The sequence below is a fragment of the Brachyistius frenatus genome, unplaced genomic scaffold (assembly GCF_029030835.1).
Source record: "Brachyistius frenatus isolate BFR_SWC_R1_liver_20210118 unplaced genomic scaffold, ASM2903083v1 Contig_16, whole genome shotgun sequence".
Classification (NCBI taxonomy): Eukaryota; Metazoa; Chordata; class Actinopteri; family Embiotocidae; genus Brachyistius; species Brachyistius frenatus.
The window spans coordinates 12868-37894 of record NW_027210615.1 but is presented as its reverse complement, the minus strand read 5'-3'; the positions used below and the strand labels follow the sequence as shown (position 1 = coordinate 37894).

Here is a 25027-nt window from a genome sequence, read left to right as displayed (position 1 = left end):
TTTGTAGATGATTATCACTCCTGTTGGATTATTTCAGAAAACGCCGCTACTGTGATGAATGGGAAAGACAGCACGCAGAAAGGAAGATGGTAATGTGACAGTCTGCTCTTTTCACTTTAATATGTGTTTACATTCATCGTGCTCTTTGTCCAGAGTTAACAGCATTTTGTCTGTTTAGTTTTTATTTCAGTAGTTATTCGCTGTGAACCTTGAATCATATTTAAACTTTGAATCGTGGCGTTATGAAGTGGCATTGCAGGACTGACTTTTGAAAGGCATCTTCTCTGGACTATGTTCACATCAGTCTTATAACTCTATTTTATTTACTGATATGAGGTTCTTACATAACTTGATGGATATCCTGTAGCTATTCAGCTCATAATATATAACATTTCCTGTAATAATCTTCTCTGTGCGATCAAAGAGCAGAAGATGACACACATGCAGTTTTTCCTTCATGTAGCAGACATGACAGTTGCAGCACTGTCTCCTTTTTAAATAGTACGATAGAGTCATGTATTTATTATGTCCTGACAAGCAGCCCTTTATGTTGTAGCACTCGTGTACTCTGACTGTGTACAGCGTACAGCATAGCTCCCATAGCTCATACTGCCCGCTGCTCTGCCAGAGTGTTTTGACTCAAGGTGAAGGTCTCAGGTTACCGAGCATTAAGGCAGATTTCACAAACCAGCCACTGTATCTGCCTCCTTCCTGGATCACCCCATTACTGGCATGTGAGATGTGAGTCATGTGAGAACCAGGAGGAAACATTTAGCATCAGGGAGGTGATGGTGGAAGTTGGTGCTGTTTAAAAACTGGATTTAAGTTTTGAGTGAAACAGTTGTATTTTGTCTGGTGGGAGAGTCTCAGCCTGCAAATCGTAATGAGGAGTTTCCTGAATGAATGTATTTTCTGTGATGTTACACCTACCGGGGCTGCAGAGGGTGTGCCCCGCTTGTACATATAGTGGATTTTGTTTGGCACTGACTTACTGCGCGGACGTTATGTACGTAGCTGAATTTTAAAAAGCCCGCCCAGCTCTCCTGTAGGTTTAATTTGGCAGGACTCTGTGCGTGTCAATGTACGTGTGTGTCTATATCACTGTGATTTTTTCTCACCCTCTTTCCTGCACATTTGCCATGTCGTTGAAACCAAAGTCCATTAACCGGACTATTCCTGTTTTGGGAGTGACCTCAATGTTTGGCTATTTGTTCCTGTGTTGACCAGGTAACACAGAGCATTTTTTTTCTCTGGGCAGAAAGACGTCTTGTCTCATCCAGGTGATTTAATGGAAAACGCACAAGAGTCGGTGCAACAACTCTGTTTGCAAAACTACAAATCATCACCTCACATTCACACGACAGAAACCTTTCTGATGAGACTTAAATACTTTATCAATAGCTGACAGTAAGTTTGAGTTGATATGTTGACTGAGCTGATATGACTCTGAGGCAGCTGTTTGAACTCTGACGGGTCTGGACAAATGGTCACTGAACATTTCTGTGCCTTCCGATTCAAAGCATCAAAGGTTTTCTATTTGTCTTTTTCAGCCAATATGTTTGCAGAGCTGCACATTACATGAATACTGCACAGAAAAATCTGATAAAGCCCGAATCAGATATATCTGATTTGTATGTGTCTGCATAATTTTAAGCTTCAATGTGGCACATTTACAAGATTTGACATCATGTTGAGTCTGATTAGCGTGCTTCCTCTGTGTTTTCACCTGTTTTTCTGTATCCAAGTGATCATTTCTGGGTGTTTGTTATGAAATCTGCTGGTGTGAGTTACATTAAGCACAGCTGTGGGCTAATTACAGATGAGATGAGCGTGTCAGTGAAAGCTAAGCCACACTTTGATATAATAACACGCCTCGTGCGCACACTGCATGGGCACGTCAACTCACTCGGGGTAACTTTAAAGATGTGCTTAAAGTCTCAACTCATTCATAATTCCCTGACGTGTTTTTAATGACTTAAATACAGGCCTCACTGCCTCCTGACTGCTACTTTACAGCCACCTTCAAACTGTCCTGCTGATCAAGGCCGTCATGATTAGTGTTTGCCTGCCTCGAGCTCCGATTTGCTGATCCCTTTGAAGCTACTAAATATAATGTCTGGCCATCTCGGTGCCTCAGTGGTCATGTACAGTAGTTCTTCACAGTGTAATCTGGTTTGTGCCTGTGCTCAGGTTTCATTGGGTGTGTTGAGGTAGAGAGACCCTCAGGAACAAAACACAAGAAGAGAGAGAGAGAAAAAAAGTGTCCCTCTTTGTACCTTTTAGTCTGAAGGTGCAGCTTTTAGGCTAAAAGGTACATTGCTGTGTCTTCCAGGTACATCCATTTACTTCAAAATAGCAAAGCCGTTCTGACAAAAGATGGAATTTGGTACCTTTTCTCTAAGTGATCTGTTCTCCCACTGCAGATTTCAAAGCTGTTAATAGCATAGAAGGGTAAATTATTAATGCAAGGAACACTCTAAAAAGATATGGGTTTTTTTGTGCAGCCAAAATATGTGTATTTTCAGCTCAAGTCCTTAGTTTGATATTTGGGTCACACAAAAGCAATCCAGGAAAGCAGCTGACAGACAGTAAACATCCCCCCAAAAAACGAAACAAAAGAATAATACATAAAATTGTAATTAGCACCGGTATGCTTGTCAGATTTAGGCTTATTTGTAATGTCAAATTTGAGCATTTGCTAAAGCCAAAGTGAAGGAAAAGATACAAGATAATTTAATGATAACAATTAAAAACAGGTCCTTAAACATAAAAGATATGGTAAAGATAATGATGATAATGATAATTAAATTGAATTCTGAAGGGTGGGTGAACACATTTCACAGCTTTAAGGATGTTGTTAACAACTGAAGGAACAATGTGCTGAATAGTTTTGACATGTTGCTTCTTCACTATTAAAGAATCTCAACTTTTATAGGAAACTGTTTTGACAAGGCGGCTATTATTCACTGCACATTTTGTACCAGGTCTGGTGTGAGGCCGTGCTGTGCTCTCTCAATTGTTATGGGGTTTGTCACTTCTGCGTTTGAGGTAATCCATTTACTGCACAATTGGATTTTCCTCAAAATTACAAAATAGTTTAGATTTTCTGGCTCTGCAAGTGTTCCCTGGTCGGTTCACATGTGTCTGAGAGATGTTGTCATCCAGAAATTTGTCATTTTTAGTGAATGACTCTTCAGAGCAGCAGACTGAACACGCACGCACGCATGCACGCACGCATGCACGCACGCACGCACGCACGCACGCACGCACGCACGCACACACACACACACACACACACACACACACACACACACACACACACACACACACACACAAACACAGTTTCTCACACAGTGCCGTGACACAGATGTTAGTGAGGGATTCCTTCCTGCTGAGAAGAAGAGCCCAGATTCAAAACATCTCTCTCTTAGGATGTTTTTTTGGTTTGTTTTTGAGGTTTTACATGGAGTGTGAAAATCCTGTAAAGTGCAAAACAAACAGGATGTGAAACAGTGAATTAACAATGAGTAAACAGCAAAGCTTCTAACTAACAAAATAATTCCTGTATTTAGTTTTCATATAGTTTGGTTAGTTTTGTTTTGCACTTAATTCCCAAAATAGTTTTACAGACGACTTTATAATATAGACAGTACTTTGATTATATCGTCAATCTCTTGCTCAAAACCTTCTCCCTCTTGTTAAATGGCTACATGCTGAATGGAATAATGGAGGGGTTGAATGGTCATGATGCACTAATAAAGAGCTAATCAGAGTTTTTTGGTTCTGTCTGTTCTGGAGGAAATAGTAGAACAGTTCACTGCAAAAGTATCAAGCTGTGGTTTGGAAAGAAGCACTCTCTGCATGGTACATAGCAATGACTACAACTGTTTTATATCTAACATGTAAGTTTGAGGATTCTAAAATTGAGAATGGTGGGGTGGAAACCATGTGCAATGAAGTCTTTGTTTGTAAAGCTACTGTGAAGCTTTCTGGTCAAAATAATAAGAGTAGCTTGAATTTTGTGAACTCCTCAATGTTGTCAGATACAGCATAGTGTCTTTGGAGTCGATAAGAATCTCACTGAAAATGTATCCTCCATCCTCCCAAACTTAACTCCTCGCTGACGCAGCACCTAAAAATTATTCAGCATCTTTTAAGAATGTTCCGGGTGGTTAAAAAGTCACATTAATGAGCTTCCCTGCTTTCTCAGCTTTTTCCTCTGCTGAGGCTTTACAGCGGGACGCTACACAGATATTCACAGACACATTCATTATTTGAAGTAGCCCAAAAGTCTAGAATCTAAAAAGACTTAAATCATTGGTACTACAGAATGAATGAATGCTCTGTTTGAGGTGCACAGGAATTAATTTAGTTGTTGGAGGCATGATTGACTGTGCTGTAGGAAGTGAAAAGAGACCTGTCAGTTTATTTCATCTTCACTTCTCGCAGATACTTTAGGTGTGAAAGAAGTGCTGCTTAAAAGACTTTTTGTTCACTGCTGACATGATGGAAGATGTCATTCATGAATATATGACTATTACATCTATCTGCAATGTTGTAAACAAAAATGGTGCATTTGCCACGACTGGAGACACAGGTTACTTGTTCTGATTGACATTGCCTTTAGTGTGAAGCTGTATTACTGAAGTAAACTAGACAGAGCAGGAAAACATACACATGTTCAGGTTGTTTTATTTTCAGGTAGAGTTAGAAGATATATATAGAAGATATAGTAAACATATGTACACATTCATCTGTAGTAATATAGCCTCTTTTTAAATCCCTTCAACAGTATATATCAACACTTCAGTCTAAAACCAGAATGGTTGTTAAAATTTCCTGAAAAGTCCAGATTGTTATAAAGAGCGCTGTAATGAGCTGGGATGAAAGAGCTCCTTCCTGTGAGATAACTGACATAAATCCACGAGCTCCTCTTTATGTGGGCAGCAGGAAAACCATTTTGAATAGTTTGTGTAACCCAGTTGGGAATCTGTGCTCTGTGTAGGGAATCAGCTCAGATGTAAAACCGCAGACGTAAACACAGGAAATTGATTCTTTTCATGCTTATTTAGAGGCTGCTTCAGTGTGTGTAAAGACTTTGAAGTTTGGCCAAATCAGGGCAGATGAATTTCACATATTTCTCGGGCGTCTTGTTTACATAATATTGCAGAAACTGAATATTTGAGCAGAGGCTTCATTAGAGAGGTACAGTAGTTAAATGAATAATAAGTAGTAAAGTAAAGACCAGAATAGATTTGCTATTAAAGTTAGCACCTGTAAACTCTGCAATTTTTTAAATACTTTGAATATGTTGACAGTATATTTTCTATATCTATTTCTTAAAGTCCTCGTCCTGAATTTAAGATTAAGTATCTGGATGTTTTTATTCTTTTTAAGTAATAGTTTGTCCACATTTATTACCAGAACTGAAACAAACGAATGAATGAAAGGGTTTTCATATTTAGGCACATAAGGGTCAGACTCGGGGCCTAGTTCAGGGGCTAGAGAGGGGCACCATATAATCACAACGTCCTCAGTTCAAATGCGGCCAGGGACCTTTACTGCATGTCATCCCCTCTCCCACTCTCTACATTTCCTGTCTCAGATACCATCAAATGAAAAAGGCAAAATGCCCCAAAAGCAAACAAAAAATAAAGTCATGTCACTCAATCCATTGCCACAAGAATGTATTAGGTCACTATGCATGCTTTTCATTTTTCATTGTTAAATATTTGCTTCTTGTCCAGGCAGGAACTTGCTTGACACCAGGAATGTTCAAGGACTATTTCTGTTTCATAATGATACTGGACAGAGATATTCAAACTGTCCTTTGCTCCAGCCCTGGGACATCTTATCCACAGTAATGTCAGCATCGTCATTTATTTCAGTGGCTGAGTGAGAAAGATCTGGGTATTTATATAGAGCTGTGTGAATCTGCAGCAGCAGTATGCGAGAGTCAGGTCAACACAGCCCACTCATGAGCCACATACTGGCCATGGACTAACATTCATTAAAAAACACACTTTTAAGAAAGCATTGGAATGTGTAGTATCTTTTTTAATGGATATACAGTTACTGGTGATGTGACCTGCTTCTCACAGCAGTGTGAATAGATGAATGTCAGTTTCCTTGTGTGGGCACTCTAAAAGCTTTCTGGTCTTTGCATGTTTCACTGCTGCCAGGGGGCACAACCCAACATCACTGGTTTCTTGTAAAGGTCACATTCATTTAAATTTCTGCAATTTGCAAGCTGCTCTTTGCCAAAAATTTACAAAAGTCACACTCCTTCACAGACAGACAACAACAATTTTTTTCTCTGACATTAAGAGTTGATGAAGCAGGTGCTTAAAATTTATGAGCTGGGGACTGAATTTGCTTACACTACGTAATGTGCTTCTGAGCCTGCAACCTTCTTCATCCTACTCTCATTCGACAGCCACCACCACTGTGTCCATAATTACGCTCCTTCCCCTTTTCCTCCGTGTTATCATGATGATCATTGTTGTGTTTTGTCCCAGCGGGGTGTGGCAGAGCTGACCAAAAAGCTCTGAGTCAGTTTTGCTTCTGGAGCTTTAGGGGCTGTGGACTGGCAGAGAGTCCAGTGTTTTTAGGCTGGATGATACAGTAAGGAGATGGAGAGGGTGGATGAGTGGTAAAAAAAATAAGCATGCATTTGCATGGTATGTTGTTTACATAAGAAACAACATACCTATAAGGACATAATGCAGAAATAACTAAGAAAGTCACGCTTTAAGCAGTGCAGATCTGCAAGTGTTGAAGCCTTTCAGAGACCGACAGTGCTGCACTTTCCTCTCAAAGGCACGGAGAAGGAGATGCAGAACAGATAGCAGAGCAGGAGAGGCAGAGAGCCAGTGTTGGTTGGAGGGGATATAATTAATTTACTCTGACTCACTCTTCTCTGCTTCCATCTCTCTATCCATGTCTGCCTTTCTTTATCTCTACAGCTTGGTAAACCTTGAGTTGTGTAGGATGGTTTATCCAAACATGACAAGTGAGAATATACGAATGTGACTGGAGCATGTGGACTGAGTTGTAAATGTTACTTTATAATTTAGCCTGGCATTACGCCAAAGCGTGGAATACACCTGTCACTCCATAAGAGGATATCCTGTCATTGTCACATTTTGCCTCTGTTAGGCGTGAAATGTACGCGCATGTTTGACCAGCCTGTTAAGGTTGTCATGTGACTGAGTGGTAAAGTCCTCATAGTGAAGTGGTTGAGGGGATTGGATGGAACAAACACAGGACTTTCATACAGAAGACCGATGTTCGAGTCCGTGAGAAAGTAGAAGTCAACGTGGATTTCTTTAAAGTGAAGTAAGAAAGTTGCTTACATAACATATTACACATTAAACCTATGTAACCTACATTAACTGACTTTCGTGACGTACATTATGTTATAAACAATCATCTTTTCCTGAACCTAACTATAGTTTTTGGTGCCTAAACCTAAGGCACCTTACTTTCATGCCAAGGCGAGACAAAACATGAGTGACACGGTATTCTGTAGTGGACTGACAGGTGAACCAGACGCTTTGGCGTGATACTGGTTTGTATAATTACAGTGACAGACAATTTTGTCCTGCTCTCCTGGCTCTTCATTTTTAAATCTAAATTAAAAGAATTGTGTGACATTTTGGGAAATACTTATTCGCTTTTAGGCAAAGAATTAGATATAATTCTCATGTCTGTCATTTAAAAATACTACACTGTAATTCAACCATCTCTAAAGTGTATGTATTGCAAGAGAGCCAATAAAAACAAATGGAATACTTAAAGTTGTTATATTGACATTTAAAGTGCATTGATTGATTCATGATGCCACAGTCAAAGCCTCCTTTCGATCCGCTCCCGTTTACTCTATTAAAGTTATTCAATAATGCATTAACACAAACTCAACACTTTCCATATCCATTTCAAATTAAAAACTCTTGTAGTGTTTCAGTAGTCAGAAACCCTTCATTTCTTTTATTGTGAAACATTTTCAGAAATCTAACCTAACGTATAGCACTTGCAAAGTTAATTAATTAACGCCTTATGTCTGTTTTGTACAGTAAATATTGCACACTAAATGACACCCTCACACATACCTCGGGAAAGAGGCTTGACATTCACACATCCCCCTTCCTGAAGCCATATATCTTCCCGCAGAGCCTCAGCCATGCATGTGTATACATTAACCCCCGAGGTCTGATGCTGTGGCCTTTGCTGGGCTAAATAAAGCAGGACCTAAAAGTGAGTAGCGGGCCACTAACTCAGGTCAAAGGGAATGTGAAACCATAAACCAGGACGCTAGATAGCTTTGGGACCTGTGTTTACTTGGATGTTTGTTGTCAGGCTGGCTGCCAGTAAATTTGAAGATGAGCCCAGAGTGTTTGTGTAGCTATTCTCTCAGCAGGTCATGAGGTTGAGGACAAAGCCTGTGTAATTTACTCTAAGACACCAGTCAGTTGCAACCTGACTCCAGGTGTCCTATTGGTTAGGTTAGGTTAGGTTAGGTTAGGTTAGGTTAGGTTAGGTTAGGTTAGGTTAGGTTAGGTTAGGTTAGGTTAGGTAGTTACTTTATTAATCCCCAAGGGGAATTTTTTTTCGCTACAGCAGCATACAGAAGCAATAAGATAATAATAGAACAATAGAAAAGCAATAAAATAGCAGTAAAAAATATAAATATAAAATATAAAATGCACAGTATATACAGTACAGTATATATCTATATATATTATATACAAACAACCAAGAAACACAGACAACAGTGTTATTGTACTGTGATGGATTTTGCCAGAGGTGAGTTATTGTACAGTCTAATTGCGGTCGGCAGGAATGATCTCCCGTATCTGTCCTTGTGACGGCAGAGCTGGAGGAATCTTTTGGAGAAAGTGCTCCGCTGTCCCTGCAGCAGGTGGTGGAGAGGGTGGTCAGGATTATCCAATATGGATAATAGTTTGTTCAGCGTCCTCCTCTCCACCACCTTTTCCAGGCTGTCCAGTTTGCAGCCGATGATGGAGCCGGCCTTCTTAACCAGTTTGTTAAGTCTGTTGGTGTCACCGGCTCCAATGCTGCTCCCCCAGCAGACCACAGCGAAGTACAATGCACTGGCCACAACAGACTGGTAGAACATCTCCAACATCTTGCTGCACACATTGAAGGATCGAAGTTTCCTCAAGAAAAAGAGTCAACTCATCCCTTTCTTGTAGACAGCGTTGATGTTGGTCTTCCAGTTCAGTCTGTTGTCGATGGACACACCCAGGTACTTGTACTCCTCAACCATGTCCACATCCTCTCCCAGAACTCTCAGCGGTTGTGGAGCCGTCGTCTTCCTCCTGAATTGTTCAGTATTGCTGTACATTACACGATATTTAAGTAAATGTTTTATTTACTTTTGATGTTAACTTAAAGTCACAGTTTCATAGGACGTTACCTGATGAATGAATTAGTTTATAATTAGAAAATGAATCTTCAATTTTAATAATGATTAACGATTTATCAAACAAGGATACTAAACATCATTTGTTCCAGCATCTTAAATGTAAGAATTTCATGCTTTTCTATGTTTTGTATAATTGTAATAAATATCTTTGGGTTGTGGACAATTGGTCAGACAAAACAAACAATTTAAAAACATCAGCTTGAGCTCTTTCAAATTTTAGTTTTTACTATTTTCTCACATTTTGTTGATTGATCAGTTAATAACAACAATTATCTGCAGATTAAATGATAACAAAAACAATTGATTCATCCTCAATGTTTACCTGAAAAGTCAAACTACAGTACTTAAGTTATAATAGTAATATTAAATAATAGTAAATAATATATTTTTGATTGAAATGTTGTGTGGCTGCAGTGCCTTGTCTAGAGCATCATTTTATAGTTCTGAGTACCTCAACATGAATATATTGTGAATATGTGGGAGGACAACAGCCTTGACTATGTCAGAATCATTTTAAAGATAGTCACAAATTTGATCATAATGCAGATATCTTGTAAATCACTTGCAATTGATAGCCTACTGATTGTATTCATTCGGACTCAGTTGTTGTCCTCGTTCTGTCTGTATGTCTCCACCTTGAAACTGATGACCACAGCTTTTCTTCTCTGCTTTCTCTCTTGCGTCTGCAGAACCTTGATTCACTGGAGGGCTCGATCCAGAACCTGCTGTCGGGGCTGTACCCGCCCTTTGAGGCCACAGCACCCACTCTTCTCAGCCAGCTCTTCCACATCATTGACAGTCGTTATCAGGGAGACTCCCTGCGTTGCTTCCTGGACTTCCTGGTCCCAGCCAAGCACATCTTAGACACTGTGCAGGAGGCTGCATGTGTAAGGCATTGTCTCATACACTACAATGTCATGATGATTTTGTTAGAGATTTATTAAGAGTCATATGTTTTCTACATTTAGTACTCTGGACAAAAATGTAGAGTACTTCTATTGTAACCATGATTTGTCTATGTTCCCCTTTAGGCTCAGTACACTGATGTACTTTTCCTCTGTGAGGGCTGGCCTCTGTGTTTACATGACCAAGTTGTCATCCACCTTGCTCCCATCAACCCCTTGCTACTTCAGCCAGGTGATTTTTATCTCCAGGTGGCACCGTTCTGTGACCAATCAGCTCGCATTGTGGTCTGTAGCCTCCTGGAAGAGGAGGAGTTTAGACCAGAAGTAATCGAGGAGACTCCGATCCCTGAAACTTCTTATCCTTGTATATTCAGCCCCGACTGGTTAGATGACATCAACCAGGGCCGACATGGAACTCCTCTCAGCCAATGCCTGCTCGCCACTGAGGAAGGTGTGGTGAGGTTACCATGGGAACGGGTGGCTGTGCCTGATTTTGTGGACTTGACACACGGTGCTGGGAGTAGTATGGCCTCTGCTTCTCCTTCACAGCCCGCTTTACCTAGTCCGCTTCCTCTTCCTCCACCTCTTCCTATTTATCCTGACAATTCTTCATCTAAAAAATCATTTCCTCTTTTTCCTTCAGAGGATTCTGCTCCAAAACAGTTTCCTGTAACCATTAAAAATTCAATTTTAACCTCTTCTTCACACCCTTCTGCCTTCTCTGTGGAGACCAGAATATGTCCTGCGAAGCACGGCATTGCTGTGTCACTTTGTCTAGTGGATACTAGCGCTGCTTCTTCATCTAGGTTTGTGAAAGCTATAGACACTGAGACAGAGCCCAAGCCTATTGGCTGGTTGTCCCCTAATACGTGGGACAGCCGCTTCACTGGGACAAAATCTAATACAGCCACAAAAACAAGCACGGTTTCAGATAAATGCACCCCTGCAAATGGTGATATAATCACAAACAAAAGTGAGAATAAGCTTGTGTCTGAAAATACAGAGGAAGATCAACAGAAAGATACAAACCTACAAAATACAATAAGAAGTGGGCCAGCAGCCCACGTAGTTGCAGAAGGGGACTATATTGATATGCTGCAGGCCACTATGCTTTTTGGCAGAGCTCAGACACTTCAAGAAGAACAGCAGAAATCAGAAATACAAATCCCACTGCACACACCTGTTGAAGCACATATGCAACGATATCCACAGAGACAAACACAAATGGAGTCACACAGGCAAAGACAAAGACAGCCAGACACACAGGTGCCACCTCGTGCACAGTCACAAGCACATGGGCAGTTACCTGCAAAACAACAAACACAAAGTCAGTCTAGATCTGTAGCTACTACATCACAAAGGCCCAACATGTCTGCAGAAACAGGGCCTCCATCCACTCTGCACCATTCCCAACCACATCACCCTCACTCAGACTCCCCTGAACCCTTTCAGTGTGGCAACTCTGCCCGCTTCTCAGAGAACCCCTGCACCCCGTGCATGAAAAGGCGTCAGGGCGGAAAGGTTACCAGAGCTCAAGAACTGAGATGTCGCTACAGGGACTCCTACCAGGCTGCTATACAAAACCCTGTCACCTTCGGACAGGAGAAGGAGAGGGGGAATATGTTAGCTGTGGTGGATGAGGATGGTGACTTCTCACAGTGTGATGACAGACGGGGACCACCAGAGACTGAAACAGGGGATCCATGGTGCGATGTTCAAGGAATGTGGAATGATCCTGAGACGCAAAACCAGCCTCCTTCCACTGTCAGTGGAGCTATTTGTAAGGAGTCAGGAGAGAAGAACATTGTTCCATATTGGAAACCAGGAGACACAAACACTGCCCCCTGTATGGATTACAAGGCTGTAGAATTTGGTGGACTACCGGAACAGACAACTGAAAGGACCACTGTGCCATCTAGGGAACCACAGGATGCACAATCTGCCAAAGCCTATGGCAATTTACAGAATGTGAACAGAACAAATTCAGCAGCAGAAATGAGGACGAAATCTACTAAAGCTCTGTCAAACTCAAACGGTCCCAAACAGTCAGATGGCACCACCAGACACTATGGATTGCCATTCAGTTCAAGAGAGATTTCCGGGATGCACATGACCCTCAAGTCTTGTGAAAGCAGAACCAGTTCTACAGGGATGTGTCTAAACTTTTCTGTTACAGCACTGCAAAACAGACAAGAACGGGTATCAGATGGAAGATGTTCATCCCTCTCCACAGCGGTGGTGGACACCTCGGAGAAGTGCCAACTGGTTATTGTTGAAGGTCAAAGTGTCAGGAGAAGAGAAAATACTGAGTCCTGCGCAGAGATTCCCCAGCTTCATGTGGTTAAATGTAAAAATAGCACTGCCTTTGGACTGGTTTCACCCAAGATCAACAGGAGGAAGATGGTCATTCCAGGTACAGAGTTATCACATGTTGTAATCAGAGTTTTATACTAAGAGTTGATGTTTGTTTCATTTGCGGTTTACTGTCAGCTCCATTATAACAAAATGAAAAAAAAAAAAATCTACAGATGGTGCTCAGTCTGTCAGTACTTCCATAACTAGAAGAACTTCCCATCAAACGGAGAACCCGTCACAGACAGATCCACCGCCAGCAGCAGAGACTCGGAAGCTCTGCCAGCCTGCCTCTGCTCGTCCTAGACCCGACCACCTCCCACTGGGATCCCCAGACCCCACAGCCCATCCCATCTATCTGGGAGTGGCATCTCTCACAGGTAATTCAGTTTGATACAGTACAATCAGAAACCACTCATTATAATCCATGTGAATAGTTTGGCAACAAAGTTCTTCGCATTAAAGGACACATAAAAAGAAAAATAAGTATCTACAGTATGTATACACTGTTATCTAATGTCAAACAGTATATCAGTCTGCAAGAGAATTCTTCACAGCTTTTTTTTATTCATAGCAATGATAGTAGCTATTTAAAGGCCTTAAAAAAAAAACATTTGCTTTATTCTTTAAATGACAGCTCTGACCCTCTCCATACCTTTGCTGTTTGCTCTTCATTTTATTTAATAATCCTTCATGGTTTTCTTTTACGTGTTGGTATCAGTTTGTACACAGCAGCTTGTCTTTGTCAGGTGCAGAAGATTTGTCATTGGGTCCCACCATAAACTGAAACTTTTTTCTCTTTGAGACTTTTGGAAATGGCTCAGGTGGACGGTGTAAATCCTCATGAACAGAGAACAGGATTTTAGATGTTCCCTGATCTCTCCTCTCTTTAACCCCTCAGGCAGCAGAGACAGGACAGGCAGGGCAATAGTGGAGCTCTATGGAGACCACCAGGGATGGCGATCACCTATAACAAGTCAGGAGCTCTTCCAGATGCTGCTCTACTTCCACTCTATCACCAGGTATGGAGGAGGAAAACATTAGTCAACCAAAAACTAACAAAGTTTATGATTACAGACAGGTTGGATTGCAGTTTTTCCGTTTCTCTTATGCACAAATTTTAATGTTTTTGACTGTGTCTAGGAAAGAAATCAGAGAATCTGGGATGACACTAATTTTCGATGCTCGGAAGACTAATCCTCAACCGCATCTCTATAAGGCTTTGATGATTCTTCAGGTAAGACACACACAAACTTCTGCATTACAGCTGACTACAGCAGGTCAGAGTTAAATACTGTTTGTGTGTTAGTGGCTGGCTAGAGAGCTGCTGTTCACAGACAATGAATTCTGAGTGAAATGTCAAGTCCTCAATTATGTACAAGCTCTTGTGCAAAAACAGAATATCCAGATGTCCTCTGGTTTATTCTATAGTTATCTTTAATGTGACAACATTTATTTGTCATGATCAATAAGAGGGTGTAACTCAAAATCAAGGAGTATGATGTGTCTCAGTAAGATGTTAAACTGTTGCAGGAGCGGTGCCCACAGGCAGTGAACAGTTTGGTCCTGCTGGTGGACAAAGTGAGCAGCCACCGCCCAGAAAGGTGTCCAGGGATACAGGTCAGCTTTTTAACTCTTATTAAAGACACTTCCTGTTACTTTGTTGGTTCTGAGTAGTCTGTAAGCCTCATTAAACTCTTCAATCAAAGTGTGTTCTTACCTATACCAAACACCTGGTGGTCTGTTGGCCGGCTCGGTTGGTTCATCACTTTGGTGCAGACTAAAATATCTTGAGACCACATTTATCTTTGTATTGACCTGCATGGTAACTAATTACTCTCTGACTGAATTGTCATTGCAAATGTTGGATGGATTGCTGTGAAATTTGCTTTTCATGTAGCACCACCAGCCGATAACATTTTGTATATATCCAGTAAAATATCTCAACATCACCTGACCATCACCTTTAGGAGCCACTAGCGGGTCCATTTTGTCTTGATTAACAGTTGCAGCTGTTTCATCATGCCACTCAACTTTCATCAAATATCATGTTTATTGTTGCATTTACCATCAGACATTTTACCATTTTATAGTCTTAAAAATTAACTCATTATCAAACCTAATGACTCAAAACAGTCTACTGTTTACCCTTTGGTACCACTCATTGAAAACAAATACCAGAAAAAATATTACATTGTTGGCCCAACTGTGCTTGTTGCCAAAATATTAGTTTTAAAGTTACTTTTTATACCTTTTAAAGTTTCCATTTATTTTCATTCACTGATTGCATAACTTGACAATAACAAAGGTAGAATTCAAAGTAATGACAGAAAAAAATAAACAATGATCTGTCTAGTAGAAGCAGTGTATTCACTAGGAGTGTTATGTAGTAAGTAATGACTTCAGGATCTTCCTGTTAATGTAATACTTGTCTCCTTGAGGCAGACTGATGTGATTACATCGATGAAAGCCTTGCTGAAGCTGGTGGAGGTGTGTCAGCTGAGCTCCTGCCTGGATGGGACTCTGCCTCACAGCCACTGTGACTGGATGGAGCAGCACCAGGTGAGACAGTCATAGTAGTACATTAATGTCTGGGCCTCTTCTCTGTCATCAGTTGGTGCACCAATTATTTCTTCACTGCTCATGATTGAAACATGTCCACATCTTTTATTCTGTAGAAACTCTTCCCATTCGTGTATGATCTTCTTGAGGCATCCAGCCTGCTAATGAGAGCCATCAATAAGTTAGAGGAGCCCCAGAGGACAGACACTGTACAGGTATCTTTGACTCATCACTTCTCATGTTGCTATTTGGGCTTTAAAAGCTGAGTTTATCTGGGTTATGTAGCGCTGTCTTTATTGACAATACAGTATGTATGACATGTTATCATAAGAATTCTGTAACTATCAAACATATCAGCGGAGGAACATGGAAAACAAGAGACAGACTTTCATGATCCTTTTCACAAAATTGAAGCTAGAATTCGTTTTACAAAATATTATATATGATGGAGTTACTGGACCATTTGCTGAACTTAAATATTTTTTGTCTAACAGACTGTGCAGCAGTGCATGATGGACCAGAGGACTCTGATGAAGGATGTTCTGGAGGATAGCCAATTGGTCAGCCTGCAGAGGCAGGGCGGGGCCGTCCTGGCCAGGCTGAGAAAGGAGAGTGACCTCAAATACCCCCACTGTGAGGACCTCAGGTAAATGCAAAACTTCCTTCTCTCACAAGCTATATTTAGACATTTACATGTACAGAAAGTCCCAGTTGTTGGCCTATAGGCTGATTTAGGGTTTGCTGTAACACCACTTGATCCAGTGTCTACTTTGAGCAAGTAATAAAAGTTAGAAGGGCATATTTCAATATTTATTTTCTGCCACAACATAACATGTGGCTTTGTATGGAAGTTGTTAAAACAGATGTAAAAGAAACCAGATGAGGTGCAGGTGGTGCTTCATAATTAAGTAATCCACATATTTTATTCCAGTTGGAGTAAATAATGACCTACATGGTTATTTCTCCATGTAACTTGCATTTTACCAGTTAAATCACACTGGGATTTAATCATCCAGGAAGTACCAGAGTACATAGAAATATTTATACTTACATGTATTAGTTTTATCAGTTTTATTTCATAGGCTGTCGATAAATCTTTTTCCTTCTTATAGCGATGCAGTGGACTCAGTGACCAGCCTGTACAACCACGTGGAGGAGCAGGCTCATGTCCTCGTGCAGAGGTCCAACATGTCACTGGAACACCTGGAGTACCAACTGCAGTTCAAAGAGATGGAGGGACACTTCACACAGGTACACTGATGATCTGCCAACTGATTTTCAGATCAGTGCTGCCTTACTTTTAAAACGTATTTTCAATATAAAATGGGTTCAAGCACTATGTTCTTGAGGTCATTAAAGGCCAATGATGAGCCAATGATAATAATTTATTATATTTATGTCTTATGAAGAGATTTGAGATTAGAGAGATTGAAGAACATTAAGTGTTACAGTACATACAGTAATGTGAAGAAATATTGGTGTTTGTACGATATTTCTTTTGCAGGTTTCTTTGTGATTCTGTATATTTATAGAAGAGACTTTATATAAAACAGGAACCAAAATAAGTCACATTAAAGGAATTTAAAATAAATAAATCTGAGCACATATGCCATATTCTTAAGAGTATTAGCAAACACAATACTCAAAAACACAAATTCATCTACCCTCTGTGCAGATTAAGCAGTGGTTTAATGTAGAGGGAGCGCGCCACCTGCTGGAAGCTGAATCAGTTGAGGACTCTGGAGACCGTATGGAGCAAATCCTCAACAGCTTCACTGGTTTCCTAATTGAAGCTAATGTGAGTCGAAGTTTGCTTGAGGCTATCAAGCTGTCTGTATTCCTGTTTGTGAGTCTACCCAGCTGTCTGAATCTCTGTCCTTCCTCCTCCTCCAGGACCGCAGGCACCACGCCATGTCGTTAGTGTTGGAGGCGGAGCGGCTTCAGCAGAGCGGACTCTCCTACCCGGAGACAGAGGCCTTCTGGGCTCTTGTCTGCACCTTCAAGTCAGGCCTGGAGGATTTCCTGTGTAGGGCAGAGGCATGTGGCAGAGAACTCCAGATCATGGTCAACGTGTGTGATTTTTGTGAGCAGGTTTGTGTAAGAATTTGAGTATTCAGTGTGCAGTTATTACTCTTACCCACAGGAATATTTGCCCTCATTTGGGACACAAAACTCACTTAAACACTGGTTTGTGTCATTTGTTTTCTCTATTGCTGTTTTCTGTTTAAGTTCATGTATCAAACAATCACGTACTAATATAACTGGGCGGCTTTGCAAATATTCGTACCCTGTCGTATTTATTAACTGGATTTTTACACTTTACACAAAGCTATTTCTTATCAAATATGTTATTATAAACTTTATTACAGAGTAAAAAAAAAGAAGTCACTTTTAACACAGATTCATTTGTAGTGTGCATATACGTTACATTGACACCAAATATGTTAATGTATGTCATATTGAGAAGTGCTACTTTTTTATGTTTATTTTTGTTTTACCCAAAAGACATGAAGGGAAAACCTGGCACTCTCATAGCGTTAAATCACTAACGGCCAGACAGCATCTCCTGGGAGCCAGAGTTTGGTGGTACAATCAACCCCTGGACCTCGGCACCCGCAGTGGGAGAGAATCGTGTCTGGAGTGGTGGATTTAGGTAAAAGAAGGCCCCTTCAAGGCAGCAGCAGCAGCCCTAATTCAACAACTGTAGCCTGCTGTAACATCATCGTCAAACCTGAGGATTACAGCGAGGCTGGAACTAGTCAGGGGTCAAAGGCTGCTCCACAGTCACCGCACAGGTAATACAACTTCTTTTTTGATCTGTTCATCCCACTTAATTAGTATTTAACCTCAGTGGTTAAATTTTCAGTTCTTAGACATTGCTATTAGAAAGTAGTACTCAGACTTTTGAAGATGATCTGATATTTGGTGATTTTGCAATTTTATTTTTGCATTTCTTAATATTAGTTATAGTCCCCTTAATCATATATTCTTACAGATCGATCCAGGCCCTGTAACATATTGTAGGTACTATTCCCCTAACAATATTCAGTCATTACTTCAGCTTGAGTTGACAAGAAACAAATCTGACTGGTCGATTTTCACTCTCCTGACAATATTATTTATCTCTTATGAGAAAATAAAAAGTTTTAACCATCGTGTCAGGCAGCGTGTAAAAACTTCTTTTTTACAACCACAAGAGGAAATATAAACTTCATCAGATGGAAATCTTGTCGTATTGAAAATGTCCAGTGCATCATTTTATTTTAGACTGATATATTTGGTTCTTTGGAAACATTTGGCTCTTCACTTGAATAACAGGTCATCAAGGAGAACAGAAAGAGAAACAAGGAGAAGGCAGATGAGCAGAGCGAGGAGTGAGAGAGATGCCGCCGCTCTGTCTCAGTCCCACACTGTCGGCTGTCAGTGGTTTCCATGGGGACGAGGTATTAGAGCGAGGTCAGCGAGCCAGGACTCGTGCACAACTGGAGCGTCAGCGGCCGGATCATCCACCCCACCTGACCAGCGGGTTCGATCCCCGTCATCTTGCTCCCATCACGGTCAGCCATCATGTCACGTCCTCCAGGAGGCTCAGAAGTTTCAGATCTCCCGCCACGGGAGCTTCTGCTCAGAGAACTCCTGTATGAGCGACCGAGGGCCTGCAGGGGGTAGTGAGCCTCTATGCTGCAAACACTCCAGCCTGCCCAGCAGGAGGTATGAGGGGGCGTTTCGTTTGGCGAGTCCACAGGAGAGTGCCAGCAATGCCCTGTAAGTTTACTGTATGTGGTGATAAAAGTAATACTCGATGATATTCCTCTCATTTTCACTAATCCTCTGAGATTTAATGAGATCTCGTGCATTCTTTTCTGTCTCTAAGCTGACAATGAAGAACTACAGGTATTGTCTCTTCCCTTTGCCTCTGTTTTATTTATTTAAATTAGCGTACAAGCTTACGAGAACAGACCCTCAGGCCTGCCACCAATGTCATCTATATATCTCACCAGGAGGTTGATGGGATCAGTCAAAAGTAGGGATATCTTGGAGACAGCAAACGATATTAGAGAAAGCCTCAAGTAAACTCATGAGGGGCAGAAGAGTTATGTCATACTGTAGAATAGAGAGCTTTTTATTTTCCTTACCCCAGGGGCCTGTTCTAATCTGTCCATGCTTGGCTTGTTTCTTACGACAATGCATGCAGAAAGAGTAAAATCAGTGTATCTCTTTCTTATCTGCTGAAATTTGAAAGAAAATGAATGATAACGATGCATAAGATGAGTAAATATCAGACCAGGTGTATTTATGAACAACGGATGGGAAGAATGTTTTTATTTTGTCAAAAACTGTCCCAAGTTATATGAAAATATTCTTCAGATCTACATAAATGATTAAAAATCAAATATAACACAGGATGTATGCTGAGTATCACTCTGTAGGCGTGTGTTTGAAGTTAACCTCTTTGTTTTGTTTGTGTCACCAGGAGGTTGCAGCTTGTCATGGAGGAGCTGGTCTTCACAGAGAGGGAGTATGTCAGCTCTCTGGGCTACATCCTGACCCACTACCTCCCCCTGATGGACAGACACGACATCCCCCAGGACCTCAGGGGGAAGCGAGGGGTCATCTTCGGCAACCTGGAGAAGCTTTACGACTTCCACAGCCACTACTTTCTGCCAGAGCTGGAGGCCTGCCAGTGGGAGCCTGCCATGGTGGCCCGCTGCTTTCTCAGACATGTGAGGAATAACTGTATGACTGCAATCAATATACTTGTCCTGCAGTACATCGTTTTTTTTTTGTATATAATATTTTCAACTCTTTTCAAGATTACATATTGTTCCTTGTGTTTTAATGTGTGGCTCTTTCTGCAGAGTGAGAGTTTTGGCCTGTACGCTTTGTACAGCAAGAACAAACCTCAGTCAGACGCCCTGATCCTGCACCGACGCCATGACATCTTTTAAGATCAGTTTATAATTTGTCTCGTCTTTCTCTCAACTGAAAATTATTAATTACACTGTAAACCTGACCAAACCTGATGTTTTCTCATTTTGTGATGACACTGCAAAAGTTTAATATTCATTACAGATTCTAATTTTGTCATAGTGTCAAAAATACAGTAATTTTAAGATGAAATTACAATCAGTTCTCGTCATCAAAGCACCTCCCTGAAAGTAAATTCTACAACGCAAGAAAAGAACAACCATCTCATCTGTGCATATTTTCTGAGAATCGTGTCTCCTCTTGATCTGCTATTCATTACTTGAATGTATTCTGAACCCGACATGAGTAACGCCTTTTTTTTTTTCAAACTGTTTCACATCCCCACAGTTTACATTTTGTACCTGCCTGCACTGACACTGCTGTACAAGGGAGGTACAATATATGACACCATGGAGTGTACTGAGCGAGATTTTCCAGACAAAGTCTGTGTGGAGAACCTTGTTGACTCATTCATACTTCCATAATAGACACTCGGTAATTTACTCTGTGTTGAGCAGGAACTTGAGAGTTCACACTTTTCTTTCTTCACTTGTCTTTGAGGTTCAATAAGTTTTACCAGGTCCCAATATTTCCCCTTTGAACCATCTTCAATGAATCTGTTTGTTGGACTGGATACGTGTTCCGCTCTAATAGCTGCAGTAGTCATCACAGTCCTCCGACTGGGAGTGCCACACTTTTCCTTTTCATCTTTACAGCCCCACTTTGTTTTCCCTCACAGAGGAAGCAGCAGGAGCTGGGCGACCTGATGGACCTCTCCTCCTACCTGCTGAGGCCTATCCAGAGGATCAGCAAGTACAGCCTCCTACTGCAGGACATGTTGGCTTTGGCCGGCTCATACAGGCCAAAGGATGTGATCCAGGATACGCTGTTCACCTCGGGCGTGTGCGCACAAAGTGTGTGGCCCGGCTGCTTATGTGCCTGATCTGACGAGCAGTGAGCGGGAGAGAGAGAGGGTTGAGATCCAGGCTGCTGCAAACTTGACTCGATTTCAGATGCGTCACGGCAACGATTTGCTTACCATGGACGCCATCCAGGACTGTGATGTAAGATATTGAAATGACAGATAACACATACCTGAATCACAGTAGGTAAATAACATTAACCGCCTGTGCTATGTCCGTCTTCCCTGTCAGGTGAATTTAAAAGAGCAGGGCCAGCTGGTCCGCCAGGACGAATTCACAGTTTTTTTTAAGAAGAAGAAACGTGTCCGCCGCATCTTCCTCTTTGAGGATCTGATTCTCTTCGGCAAGACCAAGAGAACAGCTGTTGGAAATGATGTTTCCGTCTACAAGCAGTCATTCAAGGTCTGCGCTCGTGCTTCTTTATACAAAGGCTGCCGGAGTCTTAATAATCACCCTTATTTAGCTTGAATGTATTTAGTATATTCTGTTTAAAAGGTTGTAGTCACACCTCACAGCACCAAATATTTTGATCTGCCACCAAACCACATATGACCATATCTGTCGGTGTCATTTCTGTGTCTCTCTTTGTGTTTTCTCTCCCAGACCAGCGACATATGGATGACCCATAACTACTGTGTTTTGAGATCTGGTTCCGCAGGAGGAAAAGTGAGGACACCTACACCCTCAGGGCCTCCAGCGTGGAGGTGAAGAAAGCCTGGATCACTGACCTGGAGAGCATACTGTGGGATCAGGCCGCTCACAGTAGAGGTAGTAACAACAACATACTGTTTTTATTTAGCACTTACATGGAGAACAGTTTACAGATAGCTTTACAGGTTTAAAAACATATTGTGAATATACTTTATGTTGCAGAGCTGCGGATGCAGGAGAGGGTGTTCATGGGAATGGGCTGCAAACCTTTCATGGATATTCAACCAACTCATGCTGCAATTTTTGACCGAGCCATCAGCTGAGTCCTGCCTGGGAGAAGTAAGCAGCTGAACACACAACACTTTAACTTAAAACTAAATTCAGTCCCATGTCATTTATGCAGGGTTTCCACTGTTCACGTAATTTGTGGAATATCAGGGGGTTACATAAAGTCTATTTCAGGCATGGAAAGTCTGCAGATTCGATCATTTTTTGAGCCAAGTCATGGAATATCATGGAATTATGTTTGTTGCAGATTTCAATTTCATTTCTCATTTCCATGAAGTATTTGTCTATATAATATACAGTTGTAATGTAGCTTGTTTCCTCAGTGCTTTTATCCCCTTTCTGCTTATCAACAGTCACTCAAAGGTTTTTTTCTTGTAGCTACTGATGAAGGCAAACATGCCAGGAAAATGTAAATTTCAAGAGCTTTGGCAGAAGACTTCAAAGTTTGGATGTTAAGACAGAAAAGCCAGATGTAAAGTTTGTGAAAATACTGTTGAAAATATTGGAGAGAGCCCTTTGGAGCCACACCTGCAGTGCAGGCGGGTACAGTACCAGGAAATTCATTCATTATGTTCCCATTTAAGAGGAAGAATTTTGATCAGTTAATTGTTTAAGAAGTTTAAAAAAAATTACATTTTGTACTGATAATACCTGTGAATGAGTAAGTAAAGGTTGCAAATGGCTGCTGGTAAAACAATGTAGCTGGATTCTTTTTTTTTTTGTGATCAAACCAAATGTGGACTGTTTTACCATTCATTATTGTTGATGGAAATTCAACTTTTAATGAGTAAAAGTCAGGGAATTTGACATTTGACTTTGAGTGGGAAACCTGTTCATAACACATCAAATCCACAGATACTAGTGTGTGTCCCAGTAAACCAGGACCTCACATGAGCATTCAGGGTTTTCTTACAGTATTATTTTCCTTCTTTGTGGCATATATATTTTGTCAGTAAAAAAATAACATTTCATGTTTTTCAAATGAATAGTTTAAGCCATTAGCATGGCTTGATACAGCTTTGTAACAGGCTTAATCAGGGCAGAATAACAACATCAAAGACAAGTTTAACCAAATGATTTAAACCACTTATTTAAAAAAAAAACATGACTGAGTGTCCTTCAGATTTTCTTTTGACCAACTTTTGAATTTTCTCTGATAAATAATGAGTTTTTACTTTACTAGTTAATTGAATTACTAGTTTGTAAATGACGTTGCAGTGTGGCTCTAGGGATGTTAAAGTAGGATGAGTGGTTGGCTGTACACCACCGTTTGTCGTGGCTGAACATTGGCTTGATTGCCATTGAATTTGCTGCAGCTATTAATGCAACTAGATTTTGTTGTTTTTGTTATCTAAACAAAATCCAGCTAACAAAGTGGCTAAATTTAACAAAACTAAAATGTGTTTGTGAAATAACTGCAACAGCCCTCAGTGCTCACTGACCCGGCCTATTATTTTCTCACTGATGACATCTATGTATGTGTGTAGTCAGTCCCTGTGGCATGTTGTTCACACAGGGGTTTAGATTATCCCTGACCACAGTCCATTGGCTCCGGCAGCACCGCCTCCACCACCATCAGCCATTCGTCTTCCTCGTCTGGCCGTGGCTCACTGCCCCCGCACTTTAGCTATTAATTTAAAATGCACAATGTAAGTTTACCATTGATGTAACCTCAATTATACATTACGTTTCTAGAAAAACATATTTTCCAGTATCACACTGCAATTTCCCAACAGACCGAATCAACATTATCAACCAATAATTTAGGATATAGGTTGTTTTTTTTTTTAAACTATTTCATTGAAGTTTCAGATAATATTTGGTATCTTGCATTGCAGGGTGATGAAATTATAATCAGAAAATCAACAGAAGTTTAACCCTGGATCCCCAGCTGAAGGTACGCATCTTATGTTCTCATTCATATGAAGTTTTTATATTTTCTATGTTTCACAAATTTTGTTCATCCATTTTGGATAAACAAAACTTTTAGGTTTATTTTTTTTTAGCTTGTCAGCTCTCGTGTTTTTGTTTCTATTTATATATTTCTTGCTGCTGGATTTATTGTTATTGTTTTGAATATTTTAAGCCAATTCATTCATTAATCAACCGTTTTATTTGTTTTCATTGTGAATTAAAATGTTTGTCTTTTGTTTAATGCTGTTTTTAATTCTGATTTGTGAAGATATAAAGAAAGTGATGATGATAATCATCATTGTTAGCAATGGCCCCTGCAATAAGAATAAATTGGGCTTTGAATATTGTTGCAGAATCTCCTGTCGCCCTGCAGATGGACGGATCGTCTGAGTAAAACAAATATTTGGTGTTGCCTCGTCTGGTTTTTTTTATATGTTTGATAAACTGTCACTCAATACATGTTCCATGTTTATAAACTATACTGTTATTTAACTGTTAAAAACAGGCTCTTCAGTTACATTCAGTCATGAGTCTGTGTGTTTCTACATCAACACAGAGTGATGTATGTGGTCAAGGGATACATTTAAAATACATTTTGTACAATTATTGATATGCAGGGATCAAAGAAGAGAATATTTTATTTATTACCGTCATAAAAATCAGAAGCCAACACACAGGACCAGCATCTGTATCTGGGATAGACCACTTCAGTCCAGAGGGTTTCATGCTCCTTTGAGCCGTTTGGCCACGCCCACTCGCAAAACACATCAGATGTGTGGTCTCACCACGCCGGATGTATGTCACACGTTTCGTGAGGTTTCAAGCAGCCTTTGACCTTAAACATCAACTTCCTGTGTTACGGCGAGACCTCCAACTTTGCCGCAGCGTCACGGCGACGCCCATTGACAAAGTCGAACGAAAGTCTCAACATATCATCAACTACATGTTCAGGTTATTGTGACCCGACTTTACGGTCATGTGATCAACCAGCTCGACGGAGAACGTGAAAGTATGAA

General features: G+C 40.7%; 1 pseudogene; it reads left to right on the top strand.

Annotated features, from left to right (window-relative positions):
• On the top strand, nt 1-23731 carry LOC138618217 (pleckstrin homology domain-containing family G member 4B-like; annotated as a pseudogene).
• Nucleotides 23732-25027: the final 1296 nt, after the last annotated feature.